Here is a 23,050-nt window from a genome sequence, read left to right as displayed (position 1 = left end):
TGAAGTCTAAATATACTATGTCCACAGCATTTTGCTGGTCTACTAATTTAGTCACTTTGTCAAAAAATGAAATAAGATTGGTTTGCCATAATCTGCTGAATCACACTATGTATTGATAGGTCTGCTGACATTCACTCACGTATTCAGTCACATGATTGTGGTCACTATCCTGGCTTTCCTACCATAATATAAATCCGAGGAAATAGTGATATATTCTATATATCAGCAGTATAAGATGTGTTCTAATCTAGGTAGGCAATACATTTTCTAGTTTAGGAAAATTACTAATGCCACCCTATAGTTGTCAAAAATTCTTGGTTCTAATGCAAGATGCCAATTCAACACAGCTCAGGAGGCAGACTTGGTGGACTTTGATGGAGCAATACTAGCAGTAGAAGTATGTTTGCATGGTTATAGTTCATTGCCTCAAGCATCAGCTATGAATTCAACTATTCCTACAAATTTTGTTTCTGTAAATTTTGCTACAAAACAGATTAAGGTGGGATACTGTAAGGAGCTAAAGCAGTGCAAAAGTTGCACAATAAAAAAACAATTCACAATTCCATTGTTGCTGCCATGTTAATACATTGCTTTATCATGACTTATCCTACACCCTCATATAAAATCATATTAAAGAGCACAAAGGTAATTTGAGCTCACCAATCTAATTTCTTCCAGTAAGTCCATGAGCTAGAATCTTCAGCCATGTGCATTAAGTGACAATGATGTAATTTTCCTTTAAAAAAGAGTATGTTATTCAATTCTTGTGATTGGTCAAATCCTGCCATTATAAAATCTTCTGGAATACTGCTCAGAAATCAGGTTTTGATGTAATATTGTTTTGAGATGGAAATGAAAATAAAACAAGAGCAGTTCTATATTTATTTTCTCTTCCTCTTCCTAATGATATACATACTGATTCCTATACTCTTATTCTTGTTTTTTTTTGGGGGGGGGGGGTCAACTGGCTAGCTTAGTCTGAATAAAGCATCTAACATGAACACCTGATTCTGCCCTCTCCATCTCAGGGGGCAGGTTTGTCCATTCTCTTCTCCAGATTAAACCATGAAGCTCAGTCTACAATATCCCACAGCGTTCACAGAGTAGCTCTCTGACACAGGCTCTCAGGTTTCATTTTTGGCCTGTAGGCTTTGACAGAAGGCTGCTATAACAATTTGCATTTGAATACTTGAAATGTGTTATGTAAATGCTAAATACTGCTCTTATCCTCCACAGCCAGTCTTAAAACAGTACACCAAAATGTCTAGCAAAATATACCATTTGTTCTTAGGATAGAATCTGTGAGACTTCCTGAATGAGTTTTTGAAAGAGCCTAGAATCACTTGATGAGTGATTCCACTCAATACAAATACTCCTTGAATAGGAGAATGGTTGGCACCATGATAGATCAACTCTGCAGAATAAAAATTGAGATAAACAGTAAGTAGCAATATTGTGGCAGAAGAATGCAAAAAAAGCTACTCTACTTCACAATTAAAATGTGACATTTTTATGTACTGTATATACTTTGAAAAAATACTTGTATATTTTTTTTTAGGTTTGGCATTGAAAAAGAGATACCAGTAAAGCTGTCTAAACTGTAATTTTTTTCTGACCATTATGCATTAGCAAAGATTAGGTGTGAATCTAGTAATTTCTTTCAGAAAGAATGAGGTCAAACTTTAGCAAGGATCTAAGTAGGGTATATTTAAAGCCTAAACATACATTTTATATAATCAAGGACAATGCATGGTAAGTTTTATATTTCAGTTATATAGTCATAGCTGACCTTTGGGGCAATGAACTGTAACCATGCAAACTTGAGAGGCATGTTTCTTGTTTGCATGTTTGTGACATTCTGTCTCACACATGTGGAAATATACACATGCTTTCATGGATACGTCCTACACACTGTTGATTTCCTTGTATCTGAATTTAAGTGCCTTTGTCTCAAAGGCCATCCCTACCATTAAGCAAAACGAGTCAGCTGCCTCAGACAACACATGAGTTTGTTCTGAAACGGCAGCACTGTGCTAGCTATTTAATTTAGTATTCCTATGTTATTGCCAAAGAAGTTAGAAGATTGGATTAAGTACATGTGAAAATGCCTTGTCTCATTTTGCCTCCTGAATATTTTGCTGCAAGTGGATATGGAAGGAGGGGTTCTGTTTTGCCTTAGACTACAAACTATTTCTTGAAAGCCCCATTTGTGGCACTTTCACTTTGTGATGTTAAAGGTGTCCATTTGGGGGGGAGTACTAATAAAAATCAATGAAACTCAGGCTAGAAATATTTGTAAAGAAATGAATAAATGAAGTCTATGAAGTTGAATAGCCTGACAACACTGCCTGATTTGCAGTGGGTACAGCCAGTTTTGCAAGTTGTATATGGTCACCAGTGCTTTTTAAAAGGATGCACTGATCCTTGGAAACTGGTTTATAGCATTAGAATCAGAAGCAAGAGAACCCATTTCTCTCAGAGAAGGAACAAAAACAGATATCTAGAACTGCTCCTGCCTCTGAGCAGACTTTCTTACTTTCCAAAATAAAAAATCTAGTCAGGGAGCCACTGCAGACAGAGGACAGATGGCATGTAGAGAGCCTCAGAGGTTCAAACAAACAATGCACCTAGTCAAGGATAAGAATGCTATAACCTTTCTCTCTTGGATTAGCAGGTCTAAATCAGTGTTATCAAGGGGTTTTAAAGATCACCAGCAATGTGCAACTTGACTAGGGAATAAGACCAATGCAATCTATATTCCACGCACCCCCACATTCCTCCTGTTCCCATTGTCCTCCCTCTTAGTGTCTGAGAATATATTTTTAATTGCTTATCAAATGGATAGTTATTGTATCATAAAATCTTCAAAGCAATTTTACAGCTCTGTTCAGTTGCAGAGCTGAACTTTTAGATGCTGAGAGAGCACAATGGATTATGCTAATCAACCTGTTAATAGCTCTTGCTATGTTATGTTGGAGCATTAAAACAAACTAGATCTTATAACAGCTTGGGAAATGTTTTATAAAACATGTGAGCTATGAGAAGCCATGACAAGGCCAGTAAATAATAGGGGGAGCTTGGAAAACTAAACAAACACTGTGTTAAATTATTGATGCATTAATCAAAAATACAGTTGTTAAGCAATATCATTAGTTCAGTGCTAATTGTTTTATGGATTTGTAAATGGGCTATCTGCAGGCAGAATGAATCTTGTCCAGTTTTCTCAGCCTGCCTTTTACCTTTAGCTTTTTAAAGCGTTTCTTCAATCCAGTTTTGTCTAGAAAAGTTTTGATTTTATTTAGAAAACTCTTAATTTTTCTGAATGTAATGTATTTATGGTTTATGTACAACTTTTTAGTCAATGCAATTGTATATCCAACTATGTGAGAGGTACCATTTGTTCCTCAAATTCTAGAAGATATATGATGTAAAAAAATCTCAAATCAAATTAAAAATAAAGCAAAACATTAATCAATACAACTATTTAAATACTATCAAAAATATTCTAAATAAATCAGTCTTTATGGTTTATGTAAAACTTGTCTCATGCTTTCAGTGGAAAGAAGGTATTGGAAGTTGTGTGTCTAAACTAGAAATCAGTGTAGTTTATATATCAATCAGAAAATAATTTAATTCTCAATGTAAGGTATAAAATTGCCCCAAATGTTACTTTCTATTTAGTTCATTAGAAGCTATCTTGCTTGCTTTTCAATTTCAAATCAATTGACCACTGATTAAAAAAATTAAAAACAAATAAAAGCAAATGTTTAAAATAAGTAAATTTTGAAGATCAGATCAATATCTCAAGTGTACAAATTTCTTCAATAGTAGATCTAAATGCAAGATACTACTTTTATATTTTTAGTAGACTAATTTTTCCAGGTATAATTTGACTAATAAATAGGTGCCCTGGGTACTATCCATAAATATCTGGAGTCCCACTTGAACTGCATTGGCATTGACAAAATCACCTTCAGTCAATTGCAAAAGGCAGCTTTACTTGGAAAAGCTTTCATCTTGTGACAATACTTTTAATACCATCAAACAAGAACATCTGCCTGTCTCAGGTCCTTGGGATGAGTAAAAATGCCAGATCCATTCTAAATATCTGCCTGACTGTGTGTGATCAGCCATAATAATAATAACTGCAGAAAATCACAAAATGCAAAGACCTGCAAACAGAAGTAGAATGACTACAGCAAAAGAAAGCAAAGATAGTACCAATAATAGTAGTGCCTTGGATGCAATCCCAAAGCAACTGAAACACCACTTAAACACAATCAGTACTGACAAAATCACCATCAGTCAATTACAAAAGACATTTTCCAATGCTATCTCAGGGGGAAAAGGTGCAATTTTTAGGATAATTGTTTTGCTTCTCTTCATTTTTATCAAGAGCATCAGCTAATACTCTTTGCATCATTCATATTTTCTGTGTGCATGCATAGCACACATATTCCTTATTAGTTGATCAAACTGTTATACACACACACACACACACACACCCCACATAGAGAATGCCTTGTAATATCTTCCACTATCCCCCACCACCCAAAAAGTGATCTCGTCACTATCTCCTGTTTGACAATTTAGCTACTGAGAACACAGATTATATTTTTCAATAATCTTCCAAGAGATTTTTCCACAAAAGCCTAATAAAACATTGGTCTTCAACAACTGCTAGTTTAGTTCAAGTGGATTCCACTTCTGTTTTATGCTCTTATGTCTGTTGAGGCATATATAAAATTATATGATTTATACAGATTTATACAGTCATTAATTAAATGCCTCTGCAACCACTATTCATACAGAGTAGTAGTGAAAGTATTGAACTGACACTGAGAAAACCCATGTTCTAGTACTTAGCCATAGAAGCTCATTGGGTTCCTTTGGGTGCTATTGTTTCTCCACCCAATTCACATCATAAGGTTGTTTTTGTGGAGATAAATAAGGGAAGGGAGTAATTGTATCCTGTCTTGAGCTCCTGAATGAAAAGTGGGATATAAATAAAATCAAGTAATAATGGATGAGGGACTTATTATAAAGTACTCAACTGTCTTGATCGATGACCTATTAGAAAAGGGGGTCCTACAAGAGAGGTATTGAATGCAAAATTGTTGTCCAAATTAACAAACTCTGATCTGTGAAAATTCATTTCATTGTCAACCAAATAATAAATAATCAGTGTTCTTTAAAAAGAAATGTAAAAGCATAAATCACAAGGTTTTTCTTCAGTTGTTCAAGTTACCTTGTTTCTGAATCTAATTTACTGTTTTTATAATTTTTTCTAAAGAACCCAGTTTGCCATTCTCTTTCAAAAACAATGCCTTCAAAACTGGTATGCCTCATGCATGCATCACATTGCTCTTACTAGTCTCCCTACGCACACTTACACGTATATTCCCTTCAGAGAAGCAGATGTTTGACTTGACTCATATAAAAGACAAAAATTGAGTTACAACTCCAGAGTGTGAGATCTGCAGGGTTTGCTATAGTTTATTAATGTTAACCAAATAAAAATTACATTAGTGAAGATGATCTACACGAGACTTCAGAACTCCCAGGATTAGGCCAGATGGTCACTTCTAACTGATCAAATCTTATAAACTCTGTTGAGAGACAGTCTATTGATTGAATTTCTGACTTTAAATGCAGCCCCCATATCTATACATGTCCAAACTGATATCAGTTGTTTGAAATCCAATACAGAAGAGTAGCCTGGGAGATGCTAGTTGTTCCCTATTAAAACTGTCGATTCCACCTATTGTCTACCATATTAAGATGCTGTGAGTGGCTTTTAAATGAAAAAAAAAATCTATCTTTGAATAGTAGAGTCAAATGCAGGGGATAAAAATGCAAAGCTGAAGATGGGATTGGCACTTCAAATATTTTCAAAGGAAGATATACAATATCTAGTCATGTTTATACACAACTGAGTAAAACTGTTCTATTCTGAAATAAGAGACTTGCTCCATATTGTTCAAATCGAATTAATGAAAATTTAAAATTACATAATTCATAAATAATGAATTCATTAATGAAAATAAATTTACATAATTCATGCTATTGTTAGGGAATGACTTGGAAAACAGGACAAGTATAAGTTATCCATGGGAATAAGGGCTTCACATAAGAATAAGAATAGCAGATCAACAGCACTGGCTCAATGTTCTTATTAAAGAAAAGGCAACAGCAATTATATCAGACGGCCTTAACAATTTATAGGGAAATCCTCCATGGAGCAAAACATCTGATAATTAAAATATAAAGGTTTATCATCCTACCATTGAAATGGAGCATTTTTAGGTTCTCCAGTGGCCCCCTCAACATCTGCCAAACTACCTTATTCTGATGACATTCCCTGAAGTCCTACTTCAGATGGTAGATGACAACACCATAAAAAAGGCAATTTTAGGATTGCATGGTCATGGAAAACCACTAACATTTTTGGTAAATATGGCTACTCTCTGGTGATAAGAAGACATGTATCTGATAGAAAATTAACATACTTTTAGGTGTGGCATTATGAAAATAGGCACTTAGTTAAATGCTGAAAGAAAAAATTAAGAGAGAAGTGTAAAAGTCCCCCATGTAGCCACCCTAGAAAGGCCAGTATAACACTAAACAGCTGTTGCTGTTTAAGTTTCATTAACAAAGGAAGGAAGCCATATGGACCAGTGAGAGAGCAGGAAATAGGTAATGAAGAGTGCAGTAAAAATCAAGATTAAAAGGAGATGGCTCCATGTGAAGATCTCACTTTTTTCTATCATATTTATATAAATGACAATAGGATCATGATCACAGTTTTCTTAGCATTAATGTCCATCAAAAGTAATAACATATGTACACTGTTATTACTGGATTTTTGTAACTTTTGATAGCATGGTAATAATAATAATAATAATAATAATAATAATAATAATAATAATAATAATAATAATAATAATAATAATAATAATAATAATAATAATAATAATAATAATAATAATAATAATAATAATAAAAAATTGGAAGGGACCTTGGAAGTCATCAAGTCCAGGTAGGTAACCCTATACCATTTCGGACAAATGGCTGTCCAGTTTCTTCTTAAAAACTTCCAGTGTTGGAGCATTCACTGCTTCTAGAGGCAGGTTGTTCCACTGGTTAATTGTTCTAACTGTAGAGGAAGTTTCTCCTTAATTCTAGGTTGCTTCTCTCCTTGATTAGTTTCCATCTGTTGCTTCTTGTCCTACCCTCAGGCGCTTTGGAAAATAGCTTGACTCCCTCTTCTTTGTGGCAGCCCCTGAGATATTGCAACACTGCTATCATGTCATCCCTCGTCCTTCTCTTCATTAAACTAGACATTCTCAATTCCAGCAACCATTCCTTATATGTTTTAGCCTCCAGTCCCCTAATCATCTTTGTTGCTCTTCTCTGTACTCTTTCTAGAGTCTCAACATCTTTTTTACATCGTGGTAACCAAAACTGGATGCAGTATTCCAAGTGTGGCCTTACCAAGGCATTGTAAAGTGGTATTAATACTTCATGTATTCTTGATTCTATCCCTCTGTTAATGTAGCCTAGCACTGTGTTGGGTTTTTTGGCAGCTGCAGCACACTGCTGGCTCATATTTAAATGATTGTCCACTAGGACTCTGAGATCCCTCTCACAGTTACTACTATTGAACAAGGTACCCCCTATACTATACCTGTACATGTGGTTTTTCTTGCCTAAATGTAGAACCTTGCTTTTTTCACCATTGAATTTCATTTTGTTAGATAGCGCCCAGTGTTCAAGTCTGTCCAGATCCTCCTGTATCCTAAGCCTATCTTCTGGAGTGTTGGCTATTCCTGCCAGCTTGGTGTTGTCTGCAAATTTGATGAGTTCCCCATCTATCCCCTCGTCCAAATCGTTGATGAAGATGTTGAAGAGCACTGGGTCCAGAACAGAGCCCTGGGGCACTCCACTATACACTTCCCTCCATGTAGATATGGTTCCATTGAGGACCACACGCTGAGTACGGCCGGTCAGCCAGCTACGGATCCATCTGGTGGTGATGCTGTGTAACCCACATTTTTCTATCTCATCAAGTAGTAGGTTGTGATCTACTTTGTCAAATGCCTTACTGAAGTCCAAGTAAATTATATCCATAGCATTCCTCTGGTCCACTAATTTTGTCACTTGGTCAAAGAATGCAATAAGATTTGTCTGGCATGATCTGTTTTTGACAAACCCATGTTGGCTTTTAGTAATGACTTTGTTTGCCTGTAGGTGTTCGCTGATTCGTTGTTTGATTATCTTTTCCAGAATCTTCCCAAGTATTGAGGTCAGGCTGATAGGTCTGTAATTTCCTGGATCCATTTTTTTTCCTTTTTTGAAGATGGGAACTACATCAGCTCTTTTCCAGTCCTCTGGTAGTTCCCCAGTGCTCTGGTTTCTGAGCAAAGAATCCTAACAATTTTACTCTAGCCATTACACTGGAGAAATTTGATTTAAAATCTCTACTGTAAACTGTAGCTCTGGTCCAGACATAAGATCAGGCAAAGTGAGATGGCTGCCTTAGATACCTAATTATGCCACCAAATGTTAATTATTTTATCTAGTGTATTATCCTTGAAAATTTGTTGCTTTGGAAAGGAAGAGGATGCCCTAATAATATGAACATTAAGCCTGTTATTGTGTATACCTTGATATTATGGTATTACCATGGAATTACGATGTCATGAGTTAGTCATCACAAATGAATATGTTGAATTGTGGAGGATTGCAGGCCAAACATTTGGGCACCAAAAATCCTACCTTAATCTGTGGAAAAGCCCTCCCCCGAAAAAATAGCCAAACATTAATGGCAATGATGACCTGGACCTGACTGTGATAAAATAGCTACTTCATCTAAACAAATTACAATGTTCCCCAATGAAAAAGAAGTATTTTACTTTAAATCTTTATGCAGAATTTAATTTCTATTTTTCAGGGTACCTGATGAAAGACCACCAAGATGATGACTCAATATTGCTTTAAACTTTCATATAAGCTTTCTTTGTATTTTGCCTTTCTTCAGAAGAATACAAAATAAAACAGGCTACAAACAGGCAGCTAGCAAAAGGTTATGCTAATACCAGTATATGCCAATCTCAATCTTCAGAATGTTTTTTGCTGAGCTTATAAGGGCTTATTTTGGGGAGTACAGATATTTAACTCATATATAACTTCAGAATTCCAAGATCATCACTAATTTTCACTTGTGAAGCTTAAATCATGTTTGAACTTAATTTCTAGATCTGAAATAATATCTTGTTGGAGGGTGGGTCGGGTTATGAGCTGAGACAAACATACATCCAATCAGTCCATAAGCAAATGCTTTGTGGGCTTTTGGGGTTTTTTTTTTGAATGAATGTTGATTCCTAGTGACTGTCTGGATTAATAACTGCAGTTTTTTTGGTAAAATTTCAGAAGTGTTTTTCCCTTCCCTTCTTCATGTGGCTGAAAGAAAATGACAGGTCCAGAATCATCTAGCTGGTTTCATGTCTAAGATGTAACTAAAACTCATGATCTCTTGTTTTCTAGCCTCATGCCTTATCTAGTACATTAAATTGGTCCTCCAAACATTAGGATATTTATGCTACTAAGGTAGAAAATCAAAAATATTATTTACAAAACCACTATGTATATAAAAGTAAAGTCAAATAATAAGATCTGAAGTCTGAACCTATTTAATTATCCTTCCTTTCAAGCAGTTCTCTCACTAACCCTTTCCAGCACAATGTCCTGCAGCAGCATCAATAATGCCAATTTTTCTGCCTTTCCTTGTTCTTTTTATATTCTATAATCAAGACAGATATGTGGCACTGTCCATGTGCACTCTAGCATTTTTCCTTTCTATTGTTGAAAGAAAAATCAGGTCCATTTCCAAGCCAGGAGTAAATAAGGAGGCTAAGATGCTGGAAATAAAATGGATACTAGTTCCTTAGGAAAGAAGGTTCTTGTTTATTGAAGCACAAAATCAGCAACAGCATGCAGTTCTGGGACAGCTGACAAAATGGAGTTGAGAGTGGGTGGGTTTTTATACCTTCTTTGGGGCTTTGTGTTTGAGATGCCTGTTGTGAAATGTACTTTGCCCTGTGCTTGTGTGTGCCCTTTTGGTATTCTAATTATTGTTGTCTGACTCCCATTGTGGCTGTGAGGGCTGAAGGCGTCTTGCTTATGAATAATATGCCCCAGTTCTTTCTGATACGGATTATCAAATCTCCATTTCTAAAGATTGGCCTCCTCAAGTTTCTGCCTAGGGAAACAGAGACTGGGGATGTTTCTGCCTAAGATTTTTTCTCCATTTCTCCTTCAGGGGAACTATTCTATCCTGCCTCTTTTAATATTCCCAAAAAATATTTCATTCTCTGGGGGTGGGGGGGTGCTGACTTCCTAAACTACGTATGTGCTTTGGGTCCCGTGATTAAATATCTGCCTTCCCTTAAAAAAAAAGACCTTGGCACATATTCATTTTCCTTTAGCCCAGCACTTCATACTATTAGACATCTATTTAGTGATCTTATCAAAAAAGGAATTACAAAGCAGGCATTGGTAATAGAGATGATTATTTTAGACAGTGTATTTTTTACACTTTACAAATCAGCTTTAAGTCTGATGTGTGAAGAGCAACCTCAGTCATCAACAATCTCCCAAGTTTAGGTCATTCCCATCTGGGAGACAAATATCCAGAGGATCACTAGATGGTAAAAAAGAGAAGCTGTATGGAAAATCCTTTGCTGCCTTCTAGCGATTGTCTGGATTTTTCCAGCCCACACATGGTAGCTCTCTCTAACCTTACAGAGGCACAAAAGAAAAAGTCTAGATAAGGAAACACCTGCAAAATAATGAGTCTTCACTTTTCCTGAAACATATTAAGAATCCTCTTAAATTTATCTTCTGGCATTGTTGGAAATAGCTGGAAAAATTACTCGTTCACCCAAGCAGTGCTATGTTCCAGCAAAGCAGGATTATTTTAAACTCCACAAATGCCAACTCATTGGCTAGTTTTACATGTTACGTAGTCACCTAAAGATGTGACAGTTGTGGAGGAACTTATTAGCTTTGTGAAAAAGTGCTGACAGTTCACACTTTATAATTTACAATCTATTCAATAAATTCAACTATATACAAAGTAATACCTAATCAATCTTATTAAAGTCTCTATCCTGTGCATTAATTAATGCAAGTTAATTCTACTGCTGTTTCTTGTTTGCTGCCTTTGTCTGTGTGTGTGAGAGAGAGAGAGTGACAAGGAGAATATCTTCTGGAAACCTCCTTCATGCTACACTGTCTTTGTATGATAATTGTATAGCAGTTAAGATCGAGATTTTTAAAATTGAATGGAAATAGTCAAACAGCAAAATAATGTATAGTTTTTCAGGAAGTGTGCATAACATTTGCACAACTTTAATTTTTAACTGGCTGAACAATAACTCTCATTGGCTGAAGCACCGTATTTCTCCATTAGGAAGATGCTGCAGTTTCACTCCCAGAGAAGAGCAAGAAACCAGCAATAAAAATGCTATCTGGGGTGTCTATGTCTGATCGACCCAGACTTGATGAGTAAATGTAGTGCTCTGGATGCCATCAAAATCATCATTTGTGCCAGCCTCTACATGAAAGCAGCTTGAATATAGGAAAACTGCCTGAGGCACTCCCTCAACATCTTTCCCCCTCCCCCACGCTTCATGAATTCTTTAAATTATGGGAAGATAAAATATCACTCAAAGATTCTGCTGCTTCTTTTTCTAGAATGTCCCCTTAATTCATTATGATTAAGCATGCCTAATTTGCACTTTGGTGTCTGAGTGCCTGCAATGTGATTGTCTACATATCCTATGCAAGCCCAGCTTTAGTCATTTTAAATTGGAACTAATAATTTCCTCAAGATGCTAATTAAAGCATGGGTGATAATGTTAATCACAAAATTAAGATAATTAAACATGATATTAGAAGTAATTAGTTACATTCCAAATAGGGTGCTGTTCTGTTTCCAAGTAAAAGGCATTGAGACGAGCAGGAGTAACAAACAGTCTTGTCTTTATTCCAATCACAACAGAACCAACAACAAAATGGCACGGCTTCCTTTTATACCCCTTTTGCAGGGACAGTGTCAACCAATCAATGCAATGTATTTCTCCCGCCTTGCACATGCGCAATAGGCTGGAGACAGCCTGTCTGGTCCCGGGCATCCACGTGGTCTGCCTGGGGCCTTTCTGCAGCCTCCTACACCTGCTGAATGACTCAGCAGGCCCAGGACATAACACCCCTCCCCTCTTGGATCAAAACATAGTACTTAGTATTTTACAATACTACAAATCTAATACCTGGTCACTCCCTTATTCATAACACAGTAACACTTACTATTTTGCATTACTATAAATCAGACATTTGTCTTTTGAGCATGTTCTGATTTCTAAGTACCCTTACGCTTGCCCACCTACTGATAGGAGTCTTACATACTTCTGTAAGTGCTTGGGTGGACCTCTGGCTCACTCTGACCTTCTTGGAGTGGTTGTGATTGCCTAGGCTGCAAACTCACCTGCCAGGCTCGTCAGGCCAGGACTTTGATGCCCCCTAGACTCAGGCGACCTTCCATGCTGCTGACTGGCTGTATCCTCTAAACCCAGACCAGAGTTCCTTGTTGGAGTGGAATTCCCCAAGTCCATTGGTGGGGTGGAATTCCCCAAGTCCACAATGGACCCCTCTTGGGAGCACTGTCCCATGAGCCCAAGATCAGCAGATGGATTGGCCTGAAAAGCTGGTCATGGAAAACCACTAACATTTTTGGTAAATATGGCTACTCTCTGGTGATAAGAAGACATGTATCTGATAGAAAACTAACATACTTTTAGGTGTGGCATTATGAAAATAGGCACTTAGTTAAATGCTGAAAGAAAAAATTAAGAGAGAAGTGTAAAAGTCCCCCATGTAGCCACCCTAGAAAGGCCAGTATAACACTAAACAGCTGTTGCTGTTTAAGTTTCATTAACAAAGGAAGGAAGCCATATGGACCAGTGAGAGAGCAGGAAATAGGTAATGAAGAGTGCAGTAAAAATCAAGTTTAAAAGGAGATGGCTCCATGTGAAGATCTCACTTTTTTCTATCATATTTATATAAATGACAATAGGATCATGATCACAATTTTCTTAGCATTAATGTCCATCAAAAGTAATAATATATGTACACTGTTATTACTGGATTTTTGTAACTTTTGATAGAATAATAATAATAATAATAATAATAAAAATAATAATAATAATAATAATAATAATAATAATAATAATAATAATAATAATAATAATAATAATAATAATAATAATAATAATAATAATAATAAAAAAAAAAATTGGAAGGGACCTTGGAAGTCATCAAGTCCAGGCAGGTAATCCTATACCATTTCGGACAAATGGCTGTCCAGTTTCTTCTTAAAAACTTCCAGTGTTGGAGCATTCACTGCTTCTAGAGGCAGGTTGTTCCACTGGTAAACTGTATCCTCTAAACCCAGACCAGAGTTCCTTGTTGGAGTGGAATTCCCCAAGTCCATTGGTGGGGTGGAAGTCCCCAAGTCCACAATGGACCCCTCTGGGGAGCACTGTTCCGGGAGCCCAAGATCAGCAGATGGATTGGCCTGAAAAGCCAGTTGTGAGCAATGTCCCATGGACCCGGTGCCGGTGCCAGGGACAGGATTACCAGAGTCAGGAGCCGCCTCCATGGCAAGACCCCGTAATGGTGCCTGGGAAGTTCCGCTTTTGCGGAGACACTGTGGTCCACAATTGTAATTGTAGTCCTCCTCCCCCCCGAGAGCAGAGCCAGGAGTGGAAGTGTGGCTGGGAAGCCTCCAGCGCAGTTGATCGATGTGTCGCCGGATCACCCGACCATCATCCAAGGCCACTTCGTATGAGAGCAGCCCAGAGAACTTGCATACCACTGCTGTCACCCAGAGATGTCCAGGTCCATAGTTCCTTGCCCAGACTGGATCGCCCACCTGTAGTCACCTAGGTGCCCGCGGCTGTGAAACCTGTGACGCCACCCAGTCTGGGTGCAACATGTCCAGTTTAGTGTGGTGGGAGAGGAGAAAGTCAGCCAACCTGTGATGCCAGTTTCCATAAGTGATTCTCTTTAAAGCATCTTTGGTTGTGCGCACCATCCGCTCAGCCTGGCCATTGGAATCTGGATGAAACGGTGCAGACGTGGCATGATGGATCATGTTGGCCTGTAGAAAAGCCTGGAACTCAAAAGAAGTGAATTGGGGTCCGTTGTCGAAGACAAGGACATCTGGAAGTCCATGAAAGGCGAAGATCTCTCTCAACACCTGGATGGTCCTAGCAGTAGTAGTGGAGGAGACTGGAATGACCTCTAGCCACTTGGAATGGCTGTCCACGAGGAGAAGGAAGAATTGCTCCTGAAAGGGCCCAGTGTAGTCGATATGAACCCTCGACCAAGGGGCATGTGTCTCCTCCCACCTATGTACAGGGGCCTGAGACATTTCAGGCCTGGACTGTTGGCAAACAGTGCACCCGTGGACCTGGGCCTCGATCTCTTTATCGAGCCCAGGCCACCAAAGATGGCTGCGTGCAAGCGCCTTCATCCGGACTATTCCCGGATGTTCCTCATGCAGAGAGAGCAAGACTCTAGTCCTCAATGAAGCCGGGATAACTACCCTACTACCCCATAGGACACACTCCTTGAAGGTGGATAGCTCAGACTTCCTCTTCCAGAAACTCTGGAACTCTGTGCCATGACACGTGTCAGGCCATCCTGACAGTACCCATGTCAGTACGTGTGTAAGCGTGTGATCAGTGGCTATTTCAGCAGCCACATCCCTAGCATTGAGGGGAGACTCAGGTAATTCCTGAATGGAAAGTATGTGGTGAGCTGGAGCAGGATCTGACTCTACTAGCTGTAGAGATAATCTGCTGAGGCCATCTGCATGGCCCATTTCTTTGCCCGGTTTGTGAACCTATGTGTAGTCATATGCAGTCAGGAAAATTGACCATCTCAGCATTCTAGGAGAGATGATGTGTGGGGTTTGCTTGTTGGTTGTAAACAACCCCAGAAGTGGCTTATGGTCTGTAAAGGCCGTGCAATGGTGGCCATATAAAAAGTCATGGAACTTTTTTATGCCAGCCACTATGGCCAAGGCTTCCCTATCTATCTGTACGTAATTACATTCAGCAGATGATAGGGTCCTAGAATAGTAGGCTACAGGGACTTGTGTCCCATCAGCCTTCAAGTGACTCAACACAGCCCCAATCCCGTAAGGGGATGCATCACAAGCTATGCATACAGGCAAATGCTCATTGAAATGCGCTAGAACCGCATTTGAGGATAGCAAGGCCTTGACCTCTGCAAAACTCCTTTCGTGGACCTTTGTCCACAGCCATGGAGCCTGATAATCCAAGAGCCGGTGTAGCAGCTTAGCCACTGCAGCCTTGTGAGGGAGGAATGAATGTTAAAGTTTAACAGTCCCAGAAAAGCCTGAAGTTCGCTTTTGGACTTGGGACTTGTGGCCTGCTGAATTGCTTTAAGCGTAGATTCAGCCGGATGGATGCCTTCAGCATCAATATGGAACCCCCAAAACTCTGTGGAAGTGGCTCCAATTTTACATTTGTCTTGCTTTAGCTTCAGCCCCGCTTGGCGGAAATGCAGCAAGACAGCTCTAAGCCTTTCAGCCAGATTTTCAGATGATTCCCCAGCGATGAGGACATCATCAAAGTATGGGCAAACGCCTGGAATATTGTGGAGCGTTCACTCCATCACACTCTGGAAGATGCCAGGGGCTACATTAACCCCAAACTGCAGCCTTTTAACTTTAAATGCTCCCCAGTGTGTTACAATTGTTTGGGCCTCTGCCATTGCCTCATCAACTGGTAATTGTTGATAGGCCTGAGCCAAGTCAAGTTTGGCAAAAATGCGGCCTCCTTTGAGGGAGGCCAGGATGTGGCTCACCACTGGCACTGGGTACGAGTGCTGCTGCAATGCTTTGTTAAGTGTACACTTATAGTCCGCACAAATTCGGACTTCTCCATTGGCCTTCAGTGGCATGACTATGGGAGTTTCCCATGGACTGCTGTCCACAGGCTCTAAAATGCCCTGCTGGAGCAGCTTGTCCAGCTCTGCATTAATCTTATTCTTCAACGTGAAGGGCACTTGTCTGGGCTTAATCCTAATGGGTGTGATGGCTGGGACTAAACGTAAAGCAATGGGAGGCCCCTTGTACGAGCCAAGTTCTGAACTGAACACATCAGCAAACTCCTTGCAAACTTCTGTAAGGCCTGTCATTTGCAAACTGTGAAGTCCAGTCACTTGGATTCCAAGGGCATCGAACCAATCGAGTCCAATAAGACTCGTGCGATCACCCCAACTACCCCCACATCTAGCAACCCTTCAAACTTCCTATGCTGCACCTTGAGAGTGGCCTCCCCCTTCACGCTGACTCTGGAATTCTGGAAGTCAGTAAGAATTAAATTCGAAGGCCTGAGTTTAACTCGTAGGCCGCTTCTACAACAAATCTTGTTGAAAGTGTCTTGGGAAATGATCAATAAAGCGGACCCTGTGTCCAACTCCATCAATAAGGGAACCCCTTGCAACTTCACGTCAATGTGAAGCTTCTTCCTGAGCAGCCTATGGGCCCCAGTTTTAAAAATGCTTCTACGGGACACGCAAAAACCCACTCTGTTCTTGCTGGGGACCCTGGTACCTCTCTGAAGAAATTCTTCTGAAGACCGGTCCTTCTGGCGACCCAAACAGATGGAGGCAATGTGGCCTTGCCTACCACATGCCCAGCAAATGGCAGAGTGGAACTGGCAATCGGAGTGCTTGTGGTGTCCTCCACATCCGAAACACCAAAGGAATGAGGTTGCCTTGTCTCTGCACTCTTGAGGCCTTCTCTCCACTGGCGGTTGTGGTCGGTCCACCTCCATCTCTGGATCCTGTTCGGATTCTTCTCGAGCAACCTCTTGATGGACGGAGATTGAAGTTGGAGGATTCTTGGCAAGCCACAAGACCTTCACAGCTCCGCCCGCTGCTTCTTCGGCTGAAATTTCTCTCAATGCGTCTTGGAACGAGACATCTTCCTTTGCGAAGATCTTCTGCTGCAACTCACGACTTCTCAGTCCACAAACTAAACGATCCCGAAGTCTCTCTTCCAGGTCCTTGAATTCGTATGGCCTAGCTGCTTGTTGTAACACAGCAATAAAATCCGCAGCAGACTCACCAGGCCTCTGGTCCCTCTGCTCGAATGCGTGTCACCATGCAATCACTGAAAGCTTCGGTTCAAAATGTTCTCTAAGCATTCTTTTCAGCTCAGCATAAGCAATTGATTCAAGTGGTGCTGGGGCAACCAGATTCTCTGCAATATCGAAAGTCTCTTGCCCACAGACACACAGTAGCGTAGCAGCTTTAAGACCGTCTTCTCGGATTTGGTTTACCCGAAAGTAGTTCTCTACCCGGGCCAAGTAAGAACTCCAGCGTTCCGGATGAGCTGTGTCAAATTCAGAGAGACGGCCTAGTTTGGACATCGTTACTGCCCGGTAGCCTCGTCAACACCTCGTGCTGCAAAGGTTGAGAAGGGGTCCCTTTTGCCGAGCTCTCCTCCAGCATTCTCGTACTGGCAGGCAGAGTCACACTCTCCGGACGCCGAACTTCCCAGCGCTTCAGGCCTCTCTTGGTGAGTCAGCCTATCTTCTTTCATTGTTTCCCTTGCAGCACATCCCACCTTCGTCGCCAATGTTCTGTTTCCAAGTAAAAGGCATTGAGACAAGCAGGAGTAACAAACAGTCTTGTCTTTATTCCAATCACAACAGAACCAACAACAAAATGGTGCGGCTTCCTTCTATACCCCTTTTGCAGGGACAGTGTCAACCAATCAATGCAATGTATTTCTCCCACCTTGCACATGCGCAATAGCCTGGAGATAGCCTGTCTGGTCCCGGGCATCCACGTGGTCTGCCCGGGCCTTTCTGCAGCCTCCTGCACCTTCTGAATGACTCAGCAGGCCCAGGACATAACAAGTGTCATAGACCCATTGTGTGTTGACAAAGCCAGTATTTAAGCTTTGATTGTATGGAATCTAAAAAAATTTAAATGGCTCCAACCCTTTGCTTGTTTTTTAAGGAAGTTGGAAGAGCCTCTTGATACATCACAATCCAATTCCCTAAATTTCTTCCTCTTTCCAATCATGAATTATATCCCACTGAGTCTGTATTCTTTCCCATTGGATCCCACATTCTGCTGGTACACAGACATTAACTGCATCTCAGTCATGTGCCTTTGTTGCCCACCTACGTCTTCATGATTCATCCCATCACCAGACCTAATCCCAGCTTGGGATCAAGCCTCACCTATTTTCTTTAACTTGTAAACCAGTCTTTACTATCCAAAATCCTGTTCCCTCCTCCTTCACTGTTCCAGTCTATGGTGAAGCTTTCCTCTATATTGCTGTTATTGTTTTTATTATAATTCATAGTCATGGTAATTGCAATTATTATAAGAACTGAACAGGCAGAGTTCAGGAGGAGTGCTATGGATAGTGTTTGCATGTGTATTGAATGTAATATGTATATTATATTATAGGAGTGTGTTGAACGTATTTTGGACATTTTGAAGTAGAAAAACCCCATTTCAATTACTCACTTGACCTGGAGGAATTTTGGAGCTTTGGGGACAGTTGCTCTCTCATAGGCCAACCTACGTATGGGAATAAAATAAGGAGAGACACCATAGAGGCTATCTAGCAATAAATAAGTAATATGTGCATGCCACATTAGAGTCACTGTATTTGATAATACTGCATTCTCTCTAGAAAAGTGAGAAAGGTTACTCCTAATACATATATCTACAGCAAAATCTATGAGAGGACTATGGCAAATGAGTTGTTCCAACAACTTTTTCCTGTGCTTCAAGACCCTACTATCAATGTTTGGCTACTATGAGTTATGTTATTCTTTACATCTTTTTCTCATTGTACAAAATGTTCTCCATTAGTAGAATGGGAAACATTTGACCATAGCGGGGATGACAATTAATGTATATTTTAAGAAAATGCTTTGGTATTCAATTTATTTAACATTAATTAAATTTAAATTAAATCACATTTTATTTTTATTGTTGCCCCAACCACTTTTCAATTGTCACTCAAAGCCAAGTATTTTCCTCAATCTAGAAAAGGCTGTGCAAGTCCCAATTTTATTCTTCTTGGTGAAAACAAACAAACAAACAAACAATGTGGTATTGTGGTAAAATGTTGCAGTAGAATTGAGAAGCATAGAAAGTCCATCTTTAGTCATGGAACTCACTAGAACTGCTCAATTTCAGCCGATCCTACCTTTCTGTGTTGCTGTTGTTGGGAAAATATGAAGGACAGAGTGCTATGTATGCTGAGATATAAATCCACTGGGGAAAAGTATTGCTTTGGGCAAAATATTAACTTGCAAGCTACTCTGCAACATTGCTTCAAGTAGCAGTTACAAGGGAATAACATTAGGGAGGAGTGTCTTGCCATCTGGGTGAGTAACCTAAAGGCATCTTAGTACAAAATGATGTACTAAGGTGGTCCTTGGCCTAAGCAAGTCTTATGATCATACGCATTTTGGCCTTTAGGCTGTGGGACAGGGAACTCCTGAACTTTGATGAACATGATATCAAGAAACAATAAACTGGATGTCCTCTTCCACACCTTTTCTTTGTGTGCATGACAATAGGCTGACATTGTTTGAGATTTGGCCTTTGGGAACTCCTTGGGATAAGTTTCAAAGCCTTAGGTCAACTTATTTTAATATCTGCTGAAATGTGGCTTTATCATTATATTTTTATTTGCTTTATCTTGTTTTTTTATCTGCTGCTCTGTTCTTTCTTTTGTCTTCTATATTTGTATTGAATGCTCTGCAAGGCAGAAATCTTTCTCTCATATACCATGTTTCCCCGAAAATAAGTGTAAGGACCCACCCCACTTTACACCTTAAGAAGACAGAACTCTTGAAATATTTCTTCCAACAGGCATCTTTATAAACAGAAAATGGTTGCAGGCGTTCTAGACAGGACCTGGGGCCAAAGCCCTACGGTTCAAGGCTTTAAGGGGTCCCCAGCAGCCCCACCCCACCCCACCATCCTTCCAGCGGCAATCCCAGGCGTTACATTTCCACCCCTTTTTACTCACTGCCGGTGGAAGGGAGACTTCAGAGGGGATTAGATGAAAACTGATGGCCCCATTGTTATGTTTAGTCCTTTTGGTGGTATCCACATTCAGTCCCTTTGAAGTTGTACTGAAGGAAGTGAGGGCCATAAAATCCCTTTGTTCACCCCCCTTCCCTTCATCGTATGACAGAATCCAGAGAGGGCAGAAATGGGGTTTTCCATAGTCGATGACTAGAGATGAAATATAATTGGATTCTGACATCCTGAAAAATAAGAGAGATCCACCTGAAAGAAAACAAAATAGGTATAAAAATTAGTCAGGCTTGTTAGGATACTCTGTGTGAAACTTCTTTAATAGCTTCGGGGCTATGACATGACGTTTATGGACCCACTCATTTTGTGAGGCAGGGAGGTGTTTCCAGGCAACTAGGTACTGAGTCGCTCCATGATATCTCCTAGAACAGTGGTTCTCAACCTTTTTAATGCCATGACCCCAAACGGTCGTACGTCGAGGACTAAACCGGTCGTAAGTCGAGGACTACCCAACCGGTTGTAAGTCGAGGACTTTCCCTGCCCGGGAGCGCCGCGCATGCGTGGTTCCGCCCCCTGCGCCGGCCGAGGCGTAGCTGGCAAGCAGCAGAGATGGAGCAGGCTGACCACCAGCTGGCCCAGCCCAAGGGAGGTAAGGCACCTGCCGGAAAAGGGGAAAAAATGGCGGACAAAAAAAATGGTGGACAGCCTTGCTTGGCGACCCCCGTGAAATGGTCAATCGACCCCAAATGGGGTCCCGACCCACAGGTTGAGAACCACTGTCCTAGAATCTAGGATTTCCTTTATTTCGAAGTTTTGTTCGCCCTCCACCATGATTGGAGGTGGGGGGGATTTTTGGCCGTAACGATGACTGATGCTCTCTTTTCAGCAAGCTGCAATGAAAAATTGGGTGTATTTGCCTGAAATTTTTGGGTAATTCTAATTCTACTGTTACTGGGTTTATGATTCTTTTAATTGGAAAAGGCCCTAGATATTTTGGTCCACGTTTTTTACAGGGTTGTAGGGACTTTAGGTATTTTGTAGATAAGTACACCATTTCTCCTATAATGAATGGTGTAGGCTCAACCCTTTTTTCATCGGCTTGTGCTTTGTATGCCTGCCTAGCTTGATCTAGTGCTTTTCTAACTATTGGCCAGGTGTTTTGTAATTGTTCCATCCATTCTTTCAGTGATGGGATCGCCGGTTCATTTGAGGTTAATTCTGGCATGGGGTTGAAACTTTGACCGGTAGCTATTTGAAAAGGAGTGTAACCTGTGCTGGAATGGACTGCATTATTGTAGGCAACTTCTGTGAAAGGGAGTAGGTCCGTCCAATCGGACTGCTGAAAACTAAGAAAGCATCTTAAATATTGCTCAAGTACTGAGTTCGATTTTTCCGACTGACCATTTGACTGAGGGTGATGGCTAGATGTCAGTCCCTGAGTGGTCCCTAAGAGGGATAAAAATTCCTTCCAAAAAGCAGACATAAATTGCACTCCCCTATCAGAGATGATTCGTTGGGGTGCCCCATGCAATCTGTAAATATGCTGGACGAAAAGTTTCGCTAAGGCTTTTGCGGTGGGAATCTTATGGCAAGGGATAAAGTGCACCTGTTTGGAAAACAAGTCCGTGACCGTCCAGACAACAGTATTCCCATTGCTTTCTGGTAATTCCACTATAAAATCCATGGCTATTTCCCTCCAGGGGGGTGAGGGATTTGCCACTGCTTGTAACAGTCCGGGCGATTTCCCTTGCAACCTCTTTGCAGTTGCACACTTTGGGCAGCTGGCCACATAACTTTCTATGTCCTTTTTTATGGATGGCCACCAAAATTGCCGTTTAATTAAGTGTAATGTTTTTACAAATCCAAAATGCCCTGCTGATTTTGTGTCATGGCAAAGCTGCATGAATGTGACTCTTTGGGTTGTTGGTATATATAGCTTTTCCCCAACCCAAGGCAGCCCGTCTCTCATTCTGCAAACATTTTTGTTTTTCTGGAACCATTCATCTGTTTTCCGGAATTCAATTCTGGTTTGGGTTCCCAGTTGTGGTTTTAATTTAGCTTGGGCTCTGGTGGTTACTGGCGCTGCCAGTTGTGATTCTACCATCATTGGTTTAGAGTCGGTGGCTCGCGTGCTGTTATATTGGGGCATGCGGGATACTGCATCTGCCAGGAAGTTCTTTCCCCCCGGCAAATGCTTGAGCGTAAATTGGAACTGGTGAAAATGCTGGGACCAGCGGGCTTGCTTGGGGTTGAGCTTCCTGGGTGTTTTCAGGGCTTACAAATTTTTGTGGTCAGTCCAGACCTACAAAAGGATTTTGTTGCCTTCAAGGAACTGGTGCCACGTGAGTAATGACCAACGTATCCCGTATGCCCCTTTCTCCCACACGGGCCAGCACTGTTCCATTTCCGTGAGTTTCTTGGATGTATACGCACAGGGTTGCAATACCCCTTCATCGTTTTCTTGTAACAGTACAGCCCCCACTGCCACATCACTTGCATCCGCCTGTATTACGAAGGGCTTATCCATGTCTGGGTGCCTCAGTACTGGTTCGGCAGAAAAAAGTCTCTTTAATCTCTCAAACGCTGCTTGGCACTCCATTGTCCATGTTAATGGCTGGCTAGGTTTTACTGAGGATGCTCCCTTCATTTTTAGTAAGTTCGTGAGGGGCAGGGCTATCTGGGCAAATGAGGGGATGAATTGGCGGTAAAAGTTTGCGAAGCCCAAGAAACTTTGCAGTTGCTTTCTTGTGCGGGGTGGTGCCCATTTTAATACTGCTCTGACCTTCTCTGGGTCCATTTCAATGCCCTGTGGGGATATGCGATAACCTAGGTAGTCTATCCTTTCCTGGTGGAATTCGCATTTCGAGAGTTTGGC

This window comes from Protobothrops mucrosquamatus, unplaced genomic scaffold, assembly GCF_001527695.2.
Source record: "Protobothrops mucrosquamatus isolate PMUCROS unplaced genomic scaffold, P.Mucros_1.0 scaffold407, whole genome shotgun sequence".
Lineage (NCBI taxonomy): Eukaryota > Metazoa > Chordata > Lepidosauria > Squamata > Viperidae > Protobothrops > Protobothrops mucrosquamatus.
Note: the sequence above shows the minus strand (reverse complement) of the source record.